Source organism: Canis aureus, chromosome 35 (assembly GCF_053574225.1).
Source record: "Canis aureus isolate CA01 chromosome 35, VMU_Caureus_v.1.0, whole genome shotgun sequence".
Lineage (NCBI taxonomy): Eukaryota > Metazoa > Chordata > Mammalia > Carnivora > Canidae > Canis > Canis aureus.
In genome coordinates this window covers 25,044,970-25,067,464 of record NC_135645.1, presented here as the reverse complement: position 1 = coordinate 25,067,464, position 22,495 = coordinate 25,044,970, and the positions used below count along the sequence as shown (strand labels likewise).

The window sequence follows — 22,495 nt, the reverse complement described above, 5'->3', positions numbered from 1 at the left end:
GCATTATTTCACTAAAGCTTGCAGAGCTTAAGAAAATAGCCTGAGGAATAAGACTGCTCCTTTCTGAGCCAAGGTTGCAATCTTCTAAGTCCAAGACGTGCTTGAAAACAGTCATTAGGTAATTGTAAAAGCCAAGGGAAATCAGCTTAAGAATATGAAATAATATTACTACTGACTGCCCTTTCCCATGTTCAATCCAGATGGAAGCTGGGCACGTGGGAGGTGACATTTGTAGGATAGCAAAGAAAAGGAGAAGGAAGGAGCTACCTTCCTACCTATGTTCTCTTTGTAAGAGTTTATTACTATCTGCTCTTTCTATTGCCCAGAAAGTGGGAATATTTTATTATCCGTTCAATATGTTATGGAAAGTCTCCCTATGTCTTTTTATAACGTAATTTCATTTTATTCTTAGGCAATTTCATTTCACATATCAATAGTAGCTTATTAGCTTATTCAAATCAACAACATAAAGGACACTTCTTGCTATTAAATAAAGAGCCTTTAACGGGAGTCAGAATACTTTAGTCTCACTAACTTGGTGTGTGACCTTGAGTAAGTCAATTAACCTCTCTAAGTTTTGCTTGACTGTCTGTCAAATGAAAAAGATGAGATAGATTATCTCCATAGGTCTTTCTAGGATTGCTTTGTCCATTTTCCAAATCAGTTTCTATTTGCAGAAAAGGTTCAATCTGTTTCTGGCACAGTAATGACCAAGTCAGAATCTCTATTCGGGATAGTGAGAAAAATAGTCCAACACATTTACAAGATGAATTACTGTGGCCAAAAGATACATAAATATGGATTGGCTGTATTTTTAATATCCAGAGAAATTTCCATCCCTGAATTACTTCATTAGCAACTGTTACTTCACCTATCCCTGGCTGAGATTTTCCACTAACACTAGGTCAGCAATTGTAGACTCTATTTTCTAAGAAAAATCTCTGTTTTTTCCATCTGCAAAATTTTCACACCAATGGCCTTTTCCTTAAGGGTCCGATGGAGACTGAAAGATTAGAGGGAGGGGGGGAAAAGGTTTATGTAGCAAGAGTTTCTGACTTGGGAGTGTATTTAGTCCAGAAACAAAAACTCTGAAGTGTAGCTGGCTTAGTAAAAGTCATCAAGAATATGGAGGACCAGCTGCTCTATATTTCCTCAGAGATTAGAACCTGAGGAAACTGCTTTCAATTATAGCAGAAGGCGGCGCTTCGAGTTAGACCCAAAGAATTTCCTGGTTAGGTCTCTGAAACAAGTCACTAAGGGAGATCTTTCACCACCCTCAAGGATGCCATGAGACTAAGGACACCCATAACTGAGTATTAGTCCCTGTGTGCTCAGGGGCTTCTACATTCAGCTTCTGCACTAAGCACACTGCATTTGCTATCTACTTTTATCAGCACGACAGTCCAGGAGAGAAGTGTTACCAGTATTCTCACTTTTTTGATAAGAAAACTAGTGTTTTTGATAGCTAGCTAGCAGAGGCACTGGGATTTTGAACCCAGAGCCTGCTCTGTTCAGAATTAGGCTCTACTGCCTCTGCAATGGATCATCTCTCATCTAGTCAGCTGCAGCTTGATTGGAAATAACAAAAGGAAGCTACTGGTTCTGACCAAATGTAGGAACACCTCTTATACAAAGAAATAGAACCTGATGTTCTCCATCTCCACCAATTCTGAAATCACTGGGAAAGGCTTGAGCTGCTTGAAGTTGTGTAAAGACCACAGAACCTGAGAATTTACCAGCTCTATGACCTCAGGCATGTCACTTAACCTCTCTGATGTTTGGTTTTCTCTTTCATCTATTCAACGCTATTCACTGAGTACCTACTTACAGAAATTCAGTGGTGAATAAAATCTGGAAAAGGGGAAAAATAATAATTACCCCCACAACATTGCTGTGTTTCCCATTACATCTGTGAATTCCCTTGCCACTTTCTCTCCTGTCCCAGGGATTTATGTCACAGAAGGAAGAACTTCCTGACACTAAGTGTTGGGAAATATGTTTCTAAATACAGAATAAGGGAGTAGAGAATTGTTATCTTCTGAGCAAAAGGTGCTTTTTTCCAGAAAAAGCCCAGAGCAAAAAATCACCAGCAACATTATTTCCTTTCTCCTCTGTATTGCAGAGAGTGTTTTCATACCTCTATTACAGTGCTTATCATATTTAAATTATTCTTACATATCTATTCCTCCATGAGACTCTAGATTCTAAAAGAAAAAGTCTATCCTTTGCTCCTTTCTGTATTTACCAAAAGTCATACAAAGCCCTGGACATGACACTCATACAATATTTATTGATTGAATGAACAGGTAGGTAGGTAGTTGGGAGATGTATGGATGGATAGATGGATGGATGGATGGATGGATGGCAGATAAAGGTTCCTGGTTGGAAAAAATGAGAATAAAATCACAGGAGAGAAAATATAAATTGAAACTTACTTCACGTAGTAAGACTAGTAGGCCATTCGGAGGTTTTGCTTTATTTTGATGTAGGAAGAGCTGTAACTAAGCAAAAAGTGTCTTTCATGAGTGTTTGAAACCTCCAGAACTCCCTTCTCAGCGGTGTTTGGGGGAACAGGATAAATTCAAGTTTGTGAAAGGAGTGGGTGGTCCTGCTGGGAAGCAGGTGATAGGACCACATGATTTCTTCCAGCCTGAGCTTCAGTGACTCAGTAATTCCAAATGAACCTTCAGGAATCCTTCCAATCAAATGATTCTTTCCAGTTACTCAGACTGGGCCTTAAACAAGCTCACATCGAAAGAACCCAAATACTTAACCCAATATTGTCGTGTCACAAAGATTGTTTTTACATCAGTGAAATCCCTCAGCCAAGTGTAAGTGCTATGAATGTGGGCTAGGAGAGACTGTGACTTTGTCTCTAGGAGATCAAAACAGGCTGCAAAATCAAACCTGAAACCAGATTTGGGAGCCAAGATCTGAAATGAACTAATTTTTTTTTAACTGGATTGATGAAGTAAACTCTTCAGAACAGTCAAACAGTTTGGAGTCCTGCCTTCTAGGATTGTTTTTAGGATTCTAGAGAGTATATGTAAAATGTCTAGTACAATGCCAGGCACCCAGGAGGGTGTCATCAGTGACATCAGATCTGAAATCCTCTAGTCATCCTGCATTCACAGAGGCCATTCAGCAGCAGATGATGCAAGCCAGCCATGTCAATAGGGATCACACTCAGAGTATGAACGTAGAAGAAGGACTCTTTTTTCAAGTTCAACCACTGGGTATCAAGTGCTTTTTGGGTACCTGGCACTGTACTAGACATTTTACATATACTCTCTAGAATCCTAAAAACAATCCTAGAAGGCAAGGTAATTATTCCCATTGTATCTGGAGAAATGGAGCTTCAGAGAGGTTATATAAACTGCCCCATGCCATCTAGCTACAAAGTTAGATTCGGGATTCAGATCTAATGTATCTCTCTGCTTCCCTTCCTAAATTAGGAGGCTTGGCAGATTGTTGGATTATTTACAAGCATTTGAGCCTAAATGCTGTGAGAAGACAGACCACTGGACACAAAATCTTATTTTATGAGTCGTCACTATTCTTTAATAAGTTTGTCATTTGGTTCAAACCAGTTGTACATCTTTTTCCTACTGAAATGGAGAATTGTCAAGCCTCAATAACTCGGTTCCCACGCTATTTCCAAGTTGTCAGTATTATTTTATGATAGAATCATTTCTTATGGTAGAGTTGTGTGTTTGCTTTATAATGTCTGAGTTTGGCACCTTGCAGAATAATTTTCTGAACGGGAATTGTGCTTCCATTACCTAATTGCAAAAAGTTGCCAAAATTTTAAAAGGCTGTGGGAAGGGGAGGCAATACAAGAATTCAAGTGACCTCAAGGTCTCCCTCTTAAAAGAAATGGAAATATTTTTGGACTAGATCGTCATCCTATTTGTTGGTATAACTACAACTGGAAGGGGAGAAGAAAACGCAATACTTTTCTCCCCACTTTCTCCAGTGACACCTCCAGCTGAATTATGCTATTCATAAAGAAAATATTTCCGGGTATTTGCAAACTTTACCATCTTCTAAAAAATGTTAATGTACTAATTTGATGCCTCACTCTGAGGAAAAAATATATTTATTCTTAATGTAATAAAGACTCTGAGAAAAAAGTGTCAATCAACTAAAGTGAAAGCTCAGGCAGTAAGAAGACAAATGCAAATAATGCAAAGTATGGCATCAACGCTGATGGGCAGGGATACTGTTTCACACTGTCTTGCTATTATCAAAAGTGCTGAGAGGAAAGAATAAGAATATGCATATCCCTGCTGTGCCCAAAGTATGAATATCTTCCAAATGCCACACATTTCAGCCTTTTATTTTATAGACATAGCCATGAAATAATATTAGTATATTATTATTTCCATCATCACTAATCTTTCTTTCTTAGTTTCCTAATGAACTTAAAAATTTGCCAAATAAAAATGTCAATGTGAAGAAAAGAAATAAGACTAACATTTCCCTACACAGTCTATGCCATACCTTATGCCCAATATGCATTTCTTCTCTCCTTTTCTCTATGCTGTAGAACTTTAGAGTCTTCTTAAAAATTCTCTTGTCTCTGTTTTCCATTTATAATTCTGCTGATGACCTTCTGCTGAGAATAAAAGATTTTGCTTTCAATTCTAAACATGCAGAATTTACCTCTGGTTACTAAAAGCTGATGGCCAAATCATGTTGATTTTGCTTAAGTCTGTAATATGGTAATAAACTGAATAGGTTCTTAGTAAGAGTGCTAGTTCATCTATCATGGCAGTTTTCTGTGATTAAAAAAATATGGCTGTAAGAGTCTACCTTACACATTATAAGGTTCTCAGCTGAGGGACTTGGCAACCTTTTGAATAATACTTGTGTTTTTGTTTTTGTCTTTTTTGTTTTCAATATTACATAAAACAGTTTTGCCTCTCATAAATCTTAATATCCTTCTTCTTCATCAAATGCTGGAGCAGAAATCCCCCAAAGGTAGCTACTTTTAAAATTTTCACAATCTCACTTCATTAGAACTAAACTTGTAGCCCTAAATTGATCCTACAATTTCCCAGAAAGGACAAAGTAAATTTAAAGAACATGTTGCATCTTTACAACGATAGTAGAATGAAGGGTTGTATTTTTTACCAAAGACCTGCACTGAGATTTAATAGAATTACCATAATACCATATAATACTAGTGCTATATCTTTAGTATTTAGTATAAACCTTTTTACAGTATATGAAAATGAAGAAAGAGAACAATTAAGTAGCTGATCATTTATTTCACTTCATGTTGGCTTATGTAATAGGTTTCAGAGATGTAAGTCCATTAAAGGGTCCACAAGGTAAGAACAAAGAAAGATTAAGAACAAATCAAAGATCTTGAGTAAGATCTCAAGAGGAGATCTCCAAAAGTCTAAAGGCAGGAGAACATTAGAGGCCAGCAGTCTGGTCCACATAGTGGGGCTCTCTTGCTAGAAGTGCTCAGTGTGACCACCACGATGACTTTGGCTGAGCTATAGAACTGTCCCTTTCAGAAAGTCCAAATGCAATGGAGGCACCGAGCAGCAGGCGGATCATTGATTGCCAAGTCAAGGCCTGCCTGTCTCCATCGCCTTTTTGACATTAGACAATTCACTGAAATTCCCAATTCCTAATCTGTAAAATATTGATAATAACAATGTACACTAAGGATTGTAAAACAATGGATGTGAAAAGCACTTTGTGGTCTACTAAACACTATGCAAATGTTAGTTATGCTTATTCGTTTGTGTGTATTGTAGACTAGATGATTCTAAAACTCTTAGATTTCACAAATGGAGAGGGAAGATGAGGGAATTGCACTCCGTGTGCCGAGGCCGGGTGTGGGGCTCTGTGCCTGGGCAGGAGGCTGCAGCTGTGCGTGCAGGCACACCACTGAGTACATATACTGTGTGTCAGAGTTATGAGACTCCACTCTGCACTCTGGATGCCATCTAATTGTTTACAAACATACTTGATATGAACCAGAAAAAAACCTGATACCATCTTTATTCGGGATTCAAATTGAAAAGCAGTACTGCAGCTATTAGAAATGACAAATACCCACCATTTGCTTCAACGTGGATGGAACTGGAGGGTATTATGCTGAGTGAAGTAAGTCAGTCGGAGAAGGACAAACATTATATGTTCTCATTCATTTGGGGAATATAAATAATAGTGAAAGGGAAAATAAGGGAAGGGAGAAGAAATGTGTGGGAAATATCAGAAAGGGAGACAGAACATAAAGACTGCTAACTCTGGGAAATGAACTAGGGGTGGTAGAAGGGGAGGAGGGCGGGGGGTGGGAGTGAATGGGTGACGGGCACTGGGTGTTATTCTGTATGTTAGTAAATTGAACACCAATAAAAAAAAAAAAAAAAAAAAAAAAAAGAAAAGCAGTACTGCAGCGAGGCTTCGGTAAGAAACATAAATAGTTTTAATGAGTAACTTAATATGGTTGTTGTAAAAACTAATGAAATAATTTAAGTGAGAGGAGAACAAATATTTGTAATTTTGGAGATTTCATGAATAATTGCACAGCCACAGCCACAGCCACAATAGTTCTTGTGTTCTGCATTTTCCAGAACACCTGATGAATTCTGTTACCCATAAACTGCCTATGAAGGAAAGCTTGAAGTAGCTTGAGTCTATCAACTAGGCGTTACACTCACCAGCACATCTTCATCAGTATGATCATCAATGTTTATGCAAAATCCCTAACTGCTACCCATACCATCAGAGAAAAAAGTGTCCAAATAACTATAGGTTTAACTGCATTTTGTGTTCTAATACACTAAAAAATCTGAAATCTGATCTTCCTGCTTCCCGTTTCTAAGGAGCCTTGTAATTAGACTGGGCCCATCCAGACAATCCAAGATAATCTTTCCATCACAAGATACTTAACTTAATCACATCTGCAGAATCCTTTTTTGCTATGTGAAATAATATATTCATAGGCCCCAGGGATTAAGTCTTGGACATTTTGAGGGTCCAGTATCCAGCATACCATAGATAGTTTATTGTGTTATCATTACTTTTTCCCTGAAGGAAAATAATGCGTTGGGAGCATTAAAAACTTGGTCAAATATGTCCAATGAGCCTGTGAGTGAGCTCTGCAATCATTATGTCCAATTCTTCCTGCCGTCTCAGTCTAGCATAAGTTTTCTTACCCCTAGCACTACTGACATTTAGGGCCAGCTATTTCTTTGTTGTAGGGAGCTGTCCTGTACATTCTGGGAATTTTAGAAACCCTCATGGCATTTACCCACTAGATGCCAGTAGCACTGCCCCTGTGGTTGTGACAACTAAAAATGTGTCCATATATCACCAACTGTACCCTGGGTGGGAAAAAATCACCCTCAGTAGATAAGTATTCATCTAACAGAAAGCAGCAAATTATTGTAATAGCCTCTTTAAAGGCAGCAACTCACAGAATGCAGAAGATTTGGTGGTATATATTTTTTAGGTTTATTCATTCATTTTAGAGAGAGAGAGCATGAGCAGGAGGTAGAGGGAGGGAGAGGAAGAAGGAGGGGAAAGAAGCACACTCTCCGCTGAGTGGGAGGCCTGATGCAGGCTCAATCTTGGGACCCTGAGATCAGGACGTGGGCCAAAATCAAGAGTCCTACACTTAACTGACTGAGCCACCCAGGCGCCCCAAAGGATCTGGTAGTATTAATTGATGGCTACTCTTAAGGGGCCAAATATGGATTATTTATCTCGGCATGGTAGACTATATTCACCACTTTGTCTGAAAGACAAAAACTTCAGAGTTAATTCTTATTCATTGGCACTAACTCATCTCTGTAACGTGTTCAGTGTGGGTTATATATGAGGCTTTTGATTCTTTGGCTATCCCGCTGAGAGTGGCGTTTAGTATACCCTGTCTTAGAAAAGCTGTGAGCCTATCAGTGGCAGGAACCGTGTCTTATTACGCTTCTTTCCATGAACCATAATCTCCTCAACCTACATCCAGCAACCTTTTCATTATACTATAGTGCTTCTCAAACACAGAGGTGCTGGTTTTTCTAGAAGGATACAGGCCAGGCCTCAGAATTTGCTTCTTGGCTGATCTCCCAGGCATTGATTCCCAAGCTTTAACCATTTGTACACCCCTTTCACAATTTCTTTTTGCCATTATTTACTTGGTATTTGTCTTCAAATCTATGCATGTTTCTCAAACATAAACACAAATTCAGCAATTTTATACCTGAAATCATGTTTCAGAATGCTATTATAATCTTTTTAAAATGCATTAAGTCCATAACTCTAAAATATTTCATATTTGCCCAATCACCATTTAAAAGAATCTCACTGTTTAGCACTCCTATGACACTTCAAGACATATTGCCCTAATGAGCAATCCAGTAGTGGAAGAGGATTAAGAGGTATAATCTTCCAGTTATAAAATAAATAAGACATGGGATATAATGAACAGCATAGGGAATATAGTCAATAAGGTTATAACATTTTGTATGGTAAATGGATGGTAACCAGACTATGATAATCATTTCATAATGTGTATATAGAAATATCAAATCACTATGCTGTATCCCTGAAACTAATACGATGTTGTATGTCGGTTATTCTTCAGTTAGAAAAAAAAAATCAAACCATTGCCCTGGAGACAACCAACCACAGCAAAAGCTAACATTTATTTCTAATTCTAAAGATATTTTCCCATCTGTTCAAGTTCCTCACAAATGAGGGACCATCAAAGTACAACAAACCAAACTACTCACAGAGATGCTGCAAGTTCTCACAACCAGAGATAAAACCTCAGGCTACTATTTATACAGTTTCCTAAAAATCTTCCTTTTAATTTTTAAAAAAATATATAATAGTTAAAATATGTGAGCTGAGAAAACAGTAGCACCAAGTAGTTTCTACTGATATATTTAATGTAAGATATTAGCCAGCTAACTGCAGAAAAAGCAAAGTAAAAAAATTGGGAAAGATAAACCTGACCAGTGTTTTCCTAAGTGCAATCCATAAAACATTAGTTCTACAAAATCTTAATACATATTGCATTAAAAAAAATGGGGGGGGGGGAGTTTGGAGAAGATCTAAAGTAAAATAATTTGGGGAAATTCTACTAGAATGAAAAATTTTTTATTGTAAGGCTTCTTAGACATTTTCATATTCTAATGTCCTTTGTGAAACTTAAGAGAAGCATGTATTAAACAGACAGTCCTAAATTTACTTAGTGACAAAATCCCTTCTTTTTTCTAGGAGTTAGTATTGCTTGGGGCTAGCGTTCTAAGGAATGTATTTTGTGAAATGCTGATCTATCCAGATTAGAGAAAATTTTATTTTCCAGAGATGAAGGAGAACAAACTTTAGGGTAATGGATATTTTTAAATGCATGCTATCTTATTTTTCTAAAGCACATAGAAGCACAGACTCTTTCCTGGGTTAATTTTGTTAATTACAGCCTTGCACCCTCAAGGACTCAAAAAACCATTACTGGATATGAATGATAAATGAACATAAAGGACAACATGGAAATTCTTTTGCTGCTTCTAGTATGGTTTATGTTGGCTACTTTTTTGCTTTGAGAAGTAATTAACTTCTTTTTATCTTAACTCATAGAGCTCCACAAAATATGGGCCCTGATCATCTGAAAACCTTTGCTGGACTTGGATGGCACAATTGGTTGAGTGTCTGACTCTTGGTTTGAGTTCTAGTCGTGATCTCAGGGTGCTGGGATCAAGCCCCAACCTGGGCTCCCCACTCACCCTGGAGTTGGCTTGGGGTTCTCTCTCCTCTTCCCTCTCTCTGTCTCAAATGAATAAATAAATCTAAAACAAAACAAAACAAACCTTTGCTGGAGCTGATTACACCTGAAGAGCATTAATGGACAGCTGTTAAAATTCATGGCATCGGCACACAGAACTTTCCTTAGCGGGCTCTTACATTCTCTCCATGTACAGTATGTAAACACGCAGGGGTCATTCTGAATAGAGATTAAGGCCATGAATTGGAAATTAATTTGTCAAATTTAATTTTTCTAGCCACTACTACATACGGTTTGACATGAAACAAACTGAATGAGATAGTGTGGCCAAAACAATGAGCCCAGAGTGGCTCCCAAGAAATATAGAAGCCACAAATTACTATCACCCAGAGTGTTAGTACTAGGAAGGATATCAGAGATGGAGAAAATGACATCGTCATCAAACTGCTAGTGATGCTAGTGGCAGCACTTAATTATTTTATGAGTTTGGGAAAATTGCTCTGCCTGCATAGGACCCACTTTCACCTGTTGAATGAGAAGTAGGTGGCAGAGAATTCTCTAGCACCTTGTTCCTCAAAGTGTGATGTGTGGTCCAGCAGCATCGGCATTACCTGGGATCTTGTTAGAAATGTAGAAACTCAGGCGTCACCTTAGATCTACCGAGTCAGAATCTGCATTTTGACAAGATCTCCAGATGAACTAATACACCTCAAACTCTGTTCCTAGCACCTCAAACCACCCCTCTCTACAAACACTCTCTGCCACCCAACTACCCTCATGGACAGGGAACCAAAGGGAAGAATCAGCTGTAAGGATTAATTTTTTAAAAAGCTCCACACCCTCTCCTTTGACAGACAAGGAAACTGAGGCCCAGAGGGGTAAAGCAGATTTCCTGAAACCACACAGCCAATTAGGGGCAGAATGCAGATTTCCTTATTAGCTTTTCCAGCATAGTTGATTGTACTGCTTCACAAAAATGCTACCAAAATGGTGGGATTAAATTGCCAAGTGTTAATGTTACAACAAATGAATAGGAATGCTTTTCTTCTCTCGGAAAAAAAAAAAAAAAAAAAAAAACACTTTTTTCAAGTTAAAAATGACTGCTTTTTAATGAAATTATGTTTTTCCTGGAGGTACTTACAGAAGAATCAAGTTACAGGGTGTCTCATTCCTCTTCCAGGCAGTAGGAAGGTCTCTATACTCAGGCCAGACACTTACTTTTCCCTTTCCTCCCTCTCTCAACACCCGCTCACCCCTCCCGTGTGCGCGCACACACACATACAGACCTCACAATGACGACGTATAATTCAATTATGAATAACTGCAGAAACCACATGAGTCCACGATCCAGGATGCTCACAAGTCCAGTTTTAGTCAATGACTCTTAGCAACCAGCAGCCTTGTCTGAAGCGACTGAAACCTTCCGTGGCTTGAAAACCAAATGGATCTCAAATAACCACAACGAAATGGATGGATATGTAGGTTAAGAGGATATTATGGTTATGCTTAAACAAATTTCACTAATTCAGCACTAAGTATACTGTAGTCCCCCCCTTTTTTTTTAATTTATTTTTTTATTGGTGTTCAATTTACTAACATACAGAATAACACCCAGTGCCCGTCACCCATTCACTCCCACCCCCCGCCCTCCTCCCCTTCTACCACCCCTAGTTCATTTCCCAGAGTTAGCAGTCTTTACGTTCTGTCTCCCTTTCTGATATTTCCCACACATTTCTTCTCCCTTCCCTTATTTTCCCTTTCACTATTTTTTATATTCCCCAAATGAATGAGAACATATAATGTTTGTCCTTCTCCGACTGACTTACTTCACTCAGCATAATACCCTCCAGTTCCATCCACGTTGAAGCAAATGGTGGGTATTTGTCATTTCTAATAGCTGAGTAATATTCCATTGTATACATAAACCACATCTTCTTTATCCATTCATCTTTCGTTGGACACCGAGGCTCCTTCCACAGTTTGTCTATCGTGGCCATTGCTGCTAGAAACATCGGGGTGCAGGTGTCCTGGCGTTTCATTGCATTTGTATCTTTGGGGTAAATCCCCAACAGTGCAATCCCTGGGTCATAGGGCAGGTCTATTTTTAACTCTTTGAGGAACCTCCACACAGTTTTCCAGAGTGGCTGCACCAGTTCACATTCCCACCAACAGTGTAAGAGGGTTCCCTTTTCTCCGCATCCTCTCCAACATTTGTTGTTTCCTGCCTTGTTAATTTTCCTCATTCTCACTGGTGTGAGGTGGTATCTCATTGTGGTTTTGATTTGTATTTCCCTGATGGTCAGTGATGCAGAGCATTTTCTCATATGCATGTTGGCCATGTCTATGTCTTCCTCTGTGAGATTTCTGTTCATGTCTTTTGCCCATTTCATGATTGGATTGTTTGTTTCTTTGGTGTTGAGTTTAATAAGTTCTTTATAGATCTTGGAAACTAGCCCTTGATCTGATATGTCATTTGCAAATATCTTCTCCCATTCTGTAGGTTGTCTTTGAGTTTTGTTGACTGTATCCTTTGCTGTGCAAAAGCTTCTTATCTTGATGAAGTCCCAATAGTTCATTTTTGCTTTTGTTTCTTTTGCCTTCGTGGATGTATCTTGCAAGAAGTTACTATGGCCGAGTTCAAAAAGGGTGTTGCCTGTGTTCTTCTCTAGGATTTTGATGGAATCTTGTCTCACATTTAGATCTTTCATCCATTTTGAGTTTATCTTTGTGTATGGTGAAAGAGAGTGGTCTAGTTTCATTCTTCTGCATGTGGATGTCCAATTTTCCCAGCACCATTTATTGAAGAGACTGTCTTTCTTCCAATGGATAGTCTTTCCTCCTTTATCGAATATTAGTTGCCCATAAAGTTCAGGGTCCACTTCTGGATTCTCTATTCTGTTCCACTGATCTATGTGTCTGTTTTTGTGCCAGTACCACACTGTCTTGATGACCACAGCTTTGTAGTACAACCTGAAATCTGGCATTGTGATGCCCCCAGATATGGTTTTCTTTTTTAAAATTCCCCTGGCTATTCGGGGTCTTTGTAGTCCCCCCTTATCCAAGATTCCAGAGATAGGACCAAATCCTACATATGTATATACTGTTTCTTCCTATACGTACACACCTATGATAAGGTTTAATTCATAAATTGGGCACAGTAAGAGATTAACAACAATAAAATATATCAATTATAATATACTATAATAAAAGTTATGTGAACATGGTCTCTTTCTCAAAAGATCTTATTGTACTGGATCACCCTTCTTGTGAAGACATGACATGATAATGCCGATGTGGTGAGACCAAGAGAGGTCAATGACATAGGCATTGTGATGTGGCCTTAGGTTACTCTTGACTTCTGATGATATGTCAGAAGGAGAACCATCTGCTTCTGGATGGTGGATAACTGAAAGCGCAGGAAGAGAAACTCTGGAGAAGGGTGGATTACTTAAAGGGCATTTGGGTGTGCTCCTAGGACTAATGTCTCTCTTCACCTTTGGGGCAATCTTTTCTTTTCTGTTTTGTTCCCACTCCTCTTTTCACTATTCTCATTGCGTGGTGACCTAGACACAAAGGATGTTTTAGTGCTACCAAAGCCAGGAAGAATAACAAAACCATTTGAATGAGCAATTGAGCATACTGTATTTGGCCTTAGTAATACTGTCAGATACTTTCTTTAATTCGCCTCCAGACTATTCTGGGTTTTGCTTGGAATACAAGTCCCAGAAATTATATTTAAAACAAAGGAGAAAAATAATTGTGTGGTGCCATGTTTACCCTTTGAAAATGGTCTTTTGATTTCCTTCCCCCTCATACCATTATATCATCTGAGAAATGCCAAGCCAAATGTGTCAAACCAAAAGTTAATTTCAGTATTTCTTTCATGCTTGATAAATTTAAAATATCTTTCTCACTCTTCAATTCTTTACTATCTATGAATCTTTGTAAATGCAGAGGATTTTGGTTCTTAATCTCATTTTCTTATACAGAATCATGAAACTTTTTGATAGACTGGCAGCATTGAGTGTGACAATATTAGGTCACTAACAAAGTGTAGCCAAATAAACACATGTCTAGAATATGGATAGGAAGCAAAGACTAGATCAAAATGCATATTCCCTCTTTTTGAGAAATTTTTGACTACTGGCAGAAGTAAAAATGGCTGTGGATTTTTATAAAAGAAAATTATATAGGAAATATAATTAACCTCCTCTCCAGATTATATATTTTTCCCATTTTTAGTAGTAATTATTAAGAGTATACATCTTAAACCAGAATCCATCCAAATAATAAATGTTTATACCAAGATTCTATAGTAGTCAACTCAATATAAATATGAGTCATATAGGTAATTAAAAGTTTTCTCACAGTCACATTTGAAAAGTGAAAAAGGTAAAATTAGTTTTATTAATATATTTTATTAACCTAATATGTATAAGATATTATCATTTCAACATGTAATCAGAACTAAAAATTACTAATGAGATATTCCACATTAGTCATGGTAGTCTCAACATAGCATGTTAATCTTACAAGATTGGGGGAGAAAACAGTTATAATTTAGAAAAAAAGCATAAATGATTTTTAAGCAATTAAAAAAAAAACATTCTCAATAACAAACCAACATAAGCCCTAAGATAATTGAGTTGTAATGGCTTCTTGTTAGGGGTTTTTTTGTTTCTGTTTGTATCAATAAAGAAAACTGAAGGTTTTTCTCCTCACTAATTACTTATTCTAGGAGTGCGATTTGCAGCCAGTGGTCAAATTCTGCATCAAAAAAATTAAAAATAAAAATAATTTACACTCATTAAGACCAGTTGGATGCTCTCTCTCTTCCTCCCTCCTCCACTCTCTCATTCTTGTATTTGTTCCCATCATAGCAAGATGACAGTTATTAAAGATTTCATTTATTCTTTGGTTTCCTTTTCCATGTGTGTCCAATAGAATATAAACTCATTAGAGCAGGAACCACAGGTATCTGCCCTCCTGCCTGCACATGAGAATCACTCAGTATTTGTTAAAAGAATTTTTTAAAAAATTAGGAACATCAGCTAGAAGGTCAGTACAAAGGCAAAAATTGTGTTTTATTGATAACATGCCTAGAATTCTATTACTTATCCTAGTATCTGGATGGGAAAAAAAAAAAAAAGCAGAGTCAATGTATCACAAATTTCAACTTCTATAGCACATTCCTGGCTATTTTAAGATAACTTCTTCCCCCAAAAGTCAAACTTAACAAGATTTAAAGCTTATCTGGGTCCCATCTCCAAGTTAGGAAGGATCTGCTTGGGACACCTACATGAGAAGCCTGGACTGAGGAGTAAAGTTCTGAGAGTTGGGATACTTTCACCCAGAGCAGCCAGTGGCAGCTCAGTCAGGGAGAAACCTTGAAACAAGGTCAAAGGGGGAACCAAAGCAGAGCTGAGTGAACATCCAAAAATCCATCTGAGAAGATAGGCAGAGGGCACAAGGTCTGGAATGGTTAGGGGCCTGTTTGCATGTGGCCAGCGGCTCACCAGAGACTAGACCTGCCAGGCCCCTCAGCATAGACACCCAGAAGTCTGTCCTTGGGCCCAGGGTGACCTGATTAGTGTACCATGATACCAGAAACTAACACCAGCCGTACTCATACCAGATTATGACTACCAGACCTTAAGGTGGTAACCAAGGTAGAGACAGGGCTATTTATTTTGGAATTCCTGTGACAGATTTTGGCATAACTGATTCAGATCTATTTTCTCATACTTTCACCATCTTCTTCTCTAACCCACTTTTTTCTTGAGATTTTTCAATTTAAAAAATTTCCTATGTAGTAATTTAATCAGTTTGTTATAATCCCTACCCGAAATATACAAAAATGTAAAATCACATGCAAAAATTTGCAGGCCTATTTGAGGTTTGAAATATTTCCTGTCAACTCCATGAGAAATAAAAGGAGTAGTTGCTCTAAACAAATTTTTGGGATGATTAGATCTGTTAATAAACTTTTTAGGTTTATGACTCAGAATTAAATTAGTCAGATTAGAAAGTTAAAAGGAAAACAACCAAATTGTTTAAAATGTTGGCATTACCTAAAAAGATCAGGAAAGCTGAGATAAAAAGCATGTTTTAGGGAGTTAACTAAAAATACTTTGGCACAAGAGAAGTGGTTTGAGAATCTTTCACCACCTAGGAGTGACTCTAGCTTGAAAAATATACAATTCTAACAATAAGGGTTATAAATTCTCACTGACAACAGACAAAGGAGCCTTGAGATACTCAAGAATCATGCACTGCTTACATCTGGAAGGCCAATTTCTTTGGGAAGATTTGTGAATACACATATGTGCATTTCTTCTTCACTTCCTAACATACCAAACTGTATTTTTCCTCCATACTGATAGCACTACTCCTACCTGGCCAGCAAAAAATGCAAATATTAGTAAAAAGGAAATACCAGAGTTAGTGATAGAAAAGGATCTAGAGTAAAGCATTCACCATTTACTCAAAAAAGAAATTTGATAAGTCTTACTCTCATCAGTAGGCTACACTGTGTTATGAAGGATGCCAAAGTAACACAAATCTGGCCTACCCCTAGAGGCAACTGGGTGGCTCAGGTGGTTGAGCATCTGACTCTTGGTTTCTGCTTGTCATGATCTCAGGGCCTTGATCTCAGGGTTTTGAGAGCGAGCCCCATCAGGATCCACACTCAATGGAGAGTCTGCTTAAGATTCTCTCTTTCCTTCTCCCTCAACCCCTCCTCACCTCTCTCTCTCTCTCTCTCTCTCTCAAATAAATAAGTGAATCTAAAAAAAAAAACAAAAGCAAAACAACAACAACAAAAAACTGGCCTACCCTTGAGGAACTTACAATCTAGTTGGGGAGAGAAAACAGCTACAAGCTAAAGCACTCCATTAAAAAAATTCAGTTGTACCCCCCAGTCTCTGTCACACCACTGTTTTATTGTCGTTATCTGAAGTTGCTTTGTATATTTATTTATTGTATTTTTATTTGTTTATGATGTGTCCCTCCCACAAGAATGTAAACTTCATATGGAGAGGGACACGGTCTGTGCTCCCAGGCCCTGGGAACAGAACATTAGTTGAATGAGTGTACCAATAATGAATAAAACAGATCACCCGCAGCTGTACATCATTAAGTACTTAATGAGTGATAAGGGCAATAAGAGCTTCAAACCTATGGCTTAAGAGTCGAATGAGATTTTGTTGTCAAGGAAGACTCCACAGAGGAAAAGAAAGCCATTTAAGATGAATCAGATTTCAAGAAGTAGAGAAGAACCATTGTCAAAGTGAGATAGGAAGTTAGAAACAAAAACAAGTACTACTGGTAGGATAAACATAAGCTCCTGAATTTCTCCATGTGATAAGTGTTCAGTATTAACCACCCCCCCTTGCAGTATCCATCTGCTTTTTAAATACGGCATTCTTTACATCACATACTCACAACTGTGTGGCCACCTACAACTCCTGTCCACCCTTCACTACTGCCCTACAGTCAAGGGCTGTCCAAGTTCTAAGGAGACTACTCCAGCTATTTCTCATTCTTCTCTATGCCCTCTTCCACTCACACTGCCAACATCTTGATCAAGCCTTCATTAGCATTTATTTGAGCTCGTCTTCAAAACCTCCAATCAACTTCCCAAGACCTGATATATATATATATATATATCTCCCAGTTCTGGCCTCTAACTGCGTGACACTGGATAGAGAGCACCAATCAGCCTTTTCATCTGTACAGAGAGGACCTGCAATAGACTAGAACATCTCCATTATCCCTTCCTATTCTCACACCTTAGAATCTTAGAATCCTTGGATATCTCTCCTCTGCAGACCTAGCACCATGCTTTGGACAGAAGGAATGCACGAAGCTTATTTAATTTCATATAATTGTGTAGTATTTTTCAGATACTGCTGAAAAATTATCTTAGACCCTTTAAACATTTCTTTCCTAGGCTTTATTTTACTTTCTCAAATATATTCTCACTCTAAGCACAGGGCTATCTCCATTCTAAATTAAAAACATAGTCAACTTTTCATTCTATGCAAAAAAAAATCAAGTTAAACAACTTTAAAATCTAATTTTGAATAACCTGGCTACTTCTCCATTCTACACAAAAATCTCTCCCCCATTTTTCTGTTACCCACACACACACATTATTTCTTACTCCTTTTAAGCGTAAACAATCTAGTAATGATCAATATATTCATGCTTATACTGTGGTGAAACTAATGATTGTTGATTAAATAATTAGATGAATAAAAAAGAACATCAGAGCGATGCATTTTAAACATTAATATGAACATGAATCACCTAAAGGTGTCGTGAAAAGATAGATTCAGGTGTGCTTAGTCTGGGCTGTGGCCGCAGATGGTGCTTTTAATGAGTCCCCAAGTGATGTCGATGCTGCAGCTCCAAGAACCAAGGTGCTGGCGACAAGGTGTGAGAACAAGGGGAACCTTCGAGATTTTCATATTAAACTTTCTCCTTTCCACAGGGAAGTTGAGACCTAGATTGGTGAAACAGGGTGTCCAGTCCCTACAGCAGTGGGCCGAGCACAGGCACATGACCTCCTACTCGGGGTGGCAGGCTCCCCAATGCCATGCTGCCACTGTAGAGTGCAGCCATGCACCCTTGTCCCATCTGACCCACATGGCATGAGAGGTCACACTTTTGCAAGAGCAGCAGCGTGTTACTTACCACCTGTGACTGTGAGAGGAGATAACATCCTCAGATCTCAACTTTTTCACCTACTAGCATTAACCTCCAACCCACAAAAGACAGAAGCAGAAGGAATATTCTTAACTCTGCCAGATTAGCTGGGATGCCTTTTCTCTATTGTCACCACAGCTTTGCCAAAACCCTGAGAGAAAATATGACTTTTTAAATTTTAAGTCAACTGATCATGAAATCTGAGAGGCCCAGAATTAGGCACACTGTCACTACCAAGCCATGTTGCTGAGGCATGCTTTTAGCTGTGTCCTGTGTACACGGTCTTGAATCCACACACACGCACACAGACCTACCCCTGGCAGTGTATGTGCTGGACCACATTTTGTGTGTACTTGGTGGAAGTTCCATGTTTGCACACATGCAGATTGTCTTACACTTAGAAAGTTCTAATAGTTTCCTATGCACAAGCCTTCCTACCCTTCTCACCATAGAGTCATGACTTTGCATCAGGTTTCTAAGTTCAAAAAGAACGTTATTACATAAAGAAAGGTAAAATAAGAGGAATATACAGACAATACTATACGTTTCATTTCCTCAGATAAGGACCAGGGGACAAGCTCAGTGGAGAGCATCTAAAACCATAGCAAGCAAGAACCTGAGTATGGGATCTGGGAAACAGAGCACTCATTTTCAGTTAGTCTAGACAGCAAAATATCAGCCTTGAATTCATTTGGTTTCAATTTTCGTTTCACAAAATACTTATGTAGTGAAAGATCTTGTGCTTCCATTTTCCTTTTAGCTTGCAAATTTCATCCAATTTAAAACATAAAGGCAGAAAAAAAAAACATAAAGGCAGAGAAATAGGATGCTGACCAAAGCCAAATATAATATGATATGGGTAGGCACACTCGAACCCTCCCTTAGAAATATTAGGAATCTCCTTAGACTTCATGGGTAAGACTTTTCCCTAATCGGAAAAGAGAAGCATGTCCTCTAGGAGGAGAGTGTTTCAGTGTCTCTAGGGTACAGCATATACCTGAGAGGCATTGTTAGAGATGCTGGGGATTCAGTGGCAAAAGAAAAAGAAAGCTCTCACCTTAATGAAGCTTGCATTTCAATGGGGAGTCCGATAATAGCAAACAAGATGCATAATATACCATGTCAGATGGTCTAAAGTGCTATGGCGAAAAGAAAGGGAACAAGTGTTGTGAGATGGAATTGCTTTAATCTTTGTTTTTAATTAACTGATTTGTTGGATAGCTATGGGAAGGAACAGACAATAGGCAAGTATCCTAAGACTCCTAAATTTGGTTAGGTGCTTTTTTTGGCTTTATTACTAAAAAAAAATTTTATTCAATGTATTTAAACTAAAAAAAAAAATTTCATCTACTTTATTTCACTTAGTATAATGCCCTCAAAGTCCAATTGTGTTATTGCAAATGGCAGGATTTCAATCTTCTTTATGACTGAAATATATATATATATATATATATATACACACACACACACACACAAATACATATACACATATACATTTGTATATGTGTACATACATTTGCACAAATGTATATATGACTGATAAATATACACACACATAACAATTTATCCATTCATTCATTGATGAATACTTTCTTAAATTCTTCCTCTGAAAGTTTATTAATGTAAAAAAACACAACAAATTTTTGTTTGTTGATTTTGTTTTTTGCAATTTTATCAAATTCATTTATTACTTTTAACAATTTTTTAATGGAATAAATTTCACTTGATCATGGTATATGATCCTTTTAATATATTGGTGAATTTGGGTTGCTAATATTTTGCTGAGGATTTTTGTGACTTTCATCAGAAATATTGCTGTGTCCTGGAAGGGTGCTAGCTGTTTAAGAACTCTCTCTCTGGGGATCCCTAGGTGGCTCAGCGGTTTAGCGCCTGCCTTTGGCGCAGGGCGCGATCCTGGAGTCCTGAGATCGAGTCCCCCATCAGGCTTCCGGCACGGAGCCTGCTTCTCCCTCTGCCTGTGTCTCTGCCTCTCTCTATCATGAATAAATAAATAAATACATCTTTAAAAAAAAAAAACTCTCTCTCCATTGGTTATGGTCCTATGGGACCCAGGAGCATAAGCCCCACTGGCCACAAGAGGGAAGTGATGCAAGAGGGAGGTGATATAAAGGCAACAGTCATAAAACTCAGTATACTAGACAGGGGTATGACACCAATTATTACAATCCCATGTGACCAGGAACACAAGCTCCCCTGGCCTCCAGAGCTAGGCAATCAAGAGGCATCCTCTGAGCAGCAACTGCAAAACTCAGTATACTACACACATGCAAGGCTCTCTCCTAGGAGATAGTGGCAGAGTGTGACAAAGGGGCAATGAAAAACTGGTGCCCACCAACCAGTCTCTATCTTGGAGGATACTCCAGCAGGCTCCTAGACATGTGTGTCAAATTAGATGGCTGCCTGTCAGGTTTTAATATAAGCAGGTGAACCTCCTTCGCTTTAGCTCTGGGTGGGATTTGCTATCTTTGAGCAAGGCCCTGGAGTGGGTGAGTCTGAGAGCACAGGGCCCTTTTAGATCTGTCTTCCAGATTGCCATCATCCTGTGGATCTTGGCACATCTGCCCCATTCGTTTTCAAAATTAGATGTTTTGGGGTAAAATAGGTGAAGAGGATTAAGAGTACACTTATTGTGATGAGCACTGAGTAATGTAAAGAATTGTTGAATCACCAGAGTATACACCTGAAAATAATATAACACTATGTGTTAATTATACTGGAATTAAAAATAGTACAAAATAAATTAAAATAAAATAAATAAAATTAGATGTTTTGGGGCCTCATTTCTCAAATACATGTCTTAAAAGTTGAGGTGCCAACTGTGAGGTTTAAATGCTTTCCTCTGCAGGGAGAAGCTCCAGGTTTTGGGTTCCCTCCTGGTTGTAGGTGACTGTAGTGGGGATGGGGTTTATGGCAAGATTGTATCTCAACCTCTTTGGCCTTCTTTGATGTGCTTTTCTTCTCATTAGCCCAAGGGATAGTTATCAATCAGTCTGCTTGAGGTTTTTTAAGAGAAAATTGTCCCATCTGTAGCTGTAGACTCAGTGTGTCTGGAGGAGATAAGCTCAGAAACCAGAACCTGAAGTTGCTTTTTTATAGACATAGTCAAGGAAGGCCCAGTGTAAGGTCACATTTGAGCAAAGATCTAAAGGAAACAAAGGAGGAAGCTATGAATATTTCCAGGGAAGAGAGTTTCAAACAGAGGGAATAGGAAGGACAAATGCCCTGAACAGGAGGTGTGTTTGAAGAACTGCAAGAAACTCAAAGAAACCAGAGTTTAGAAAGCAAAGGGAAAATGTTAGAAGCTAAAGCCAGAGAGGTCCAAGCAGATCCTTATAAACCATCATCAGGACTTTGGCTTTTACACTAACAGAGATGAGGATTCTGTGGGAGTGTTGAGTAGAAGAGTGATTGGATCTGACTCATGTTTTAAAAAGAATCACTTTGGCCACTCTGTTTAGTTTAGACTTTAAAGATCCAACGACAGATGCTTGTATTAACTCACTAAATATCATGAGTTATGAGATTTATGCTATTTCCCATTTTGCACATGATGAAACAGAAAAGACACGCAGGCTGTTAATAGCAGAACCAGGATAACAGCCCAGGCAACCTGGCTCCAAAGGTCATGTGTTTCATCTCCACACTCTACTGCTTCTTAAGAAAGATGTCAAAGGCTGAGGCAAGGAAAATTTATGCTAATGTCATTGAATGGAGACCACTAGGGGTAGTCCTAATTGAGGAGAAAAGCATCATTTTGCCTCATTCCATTTCCATTATCTCATGGATTGTATTGCACTGTGTAGACAGTGAGTTGGAAATACATGCTTGGGTCAAATTGTTTTTTTTTTTAAGTCTATTACAAATCAGGAATATAGGAATTGTTGGCAGAATGTAATAATAACTTTTTAGCATGTACCTGACCTCTTAGCGACAAGAGTGGAAGAGGGTCATGTCCATTCCCTTGCCTGCACAATCCAAAGTTAAGGGAAACACAGAAAGAACCGAGATTCCTTTTCA

At 38.3% G+C, this 22,495-nt stretch overlaps 1 protein-coding gene and 1 long non-coding RNA gene across 9 annotated transcripts in view; one reads left to right on the top strand and one right to left on the bottom strand.

Annotated features, from left to right (window-relative positions):
• Window positions 1–22,495, top strand: part of COL8A1 (collagen type VIII alpha 1 chain) — a 143,726-nt gene that overhangs the window by 39,224 nt on the left and 82,007 nt on the right. The gene's annotated exons all lie outside the window — the stretch shown is intronic.
• LOC144305387 (uncharacterized) overlaps window positions 1–22,495 on the bottom strand; it is a 99,472-nt gene that overhangs the window by 26,919 nt on the left and 50,058 nt on the right. For 7 of the 8 annotated variants that reach the window (XR_013372415.1, XR_013372418.1, XR_013372416.1 and 4 more), the window contains exon 8: window positions 4,504–4,615. This is a non-coding gene — a long non-coding RNA (uncharacterized LOC144305387). Of the gene's footprint in view, window positions 1–4,503; window positions 4,619–22,495 lie in introns of all 8 variants that reach the window. The other variant, XR_013372417.1, reaches the window with a different exon arrangement.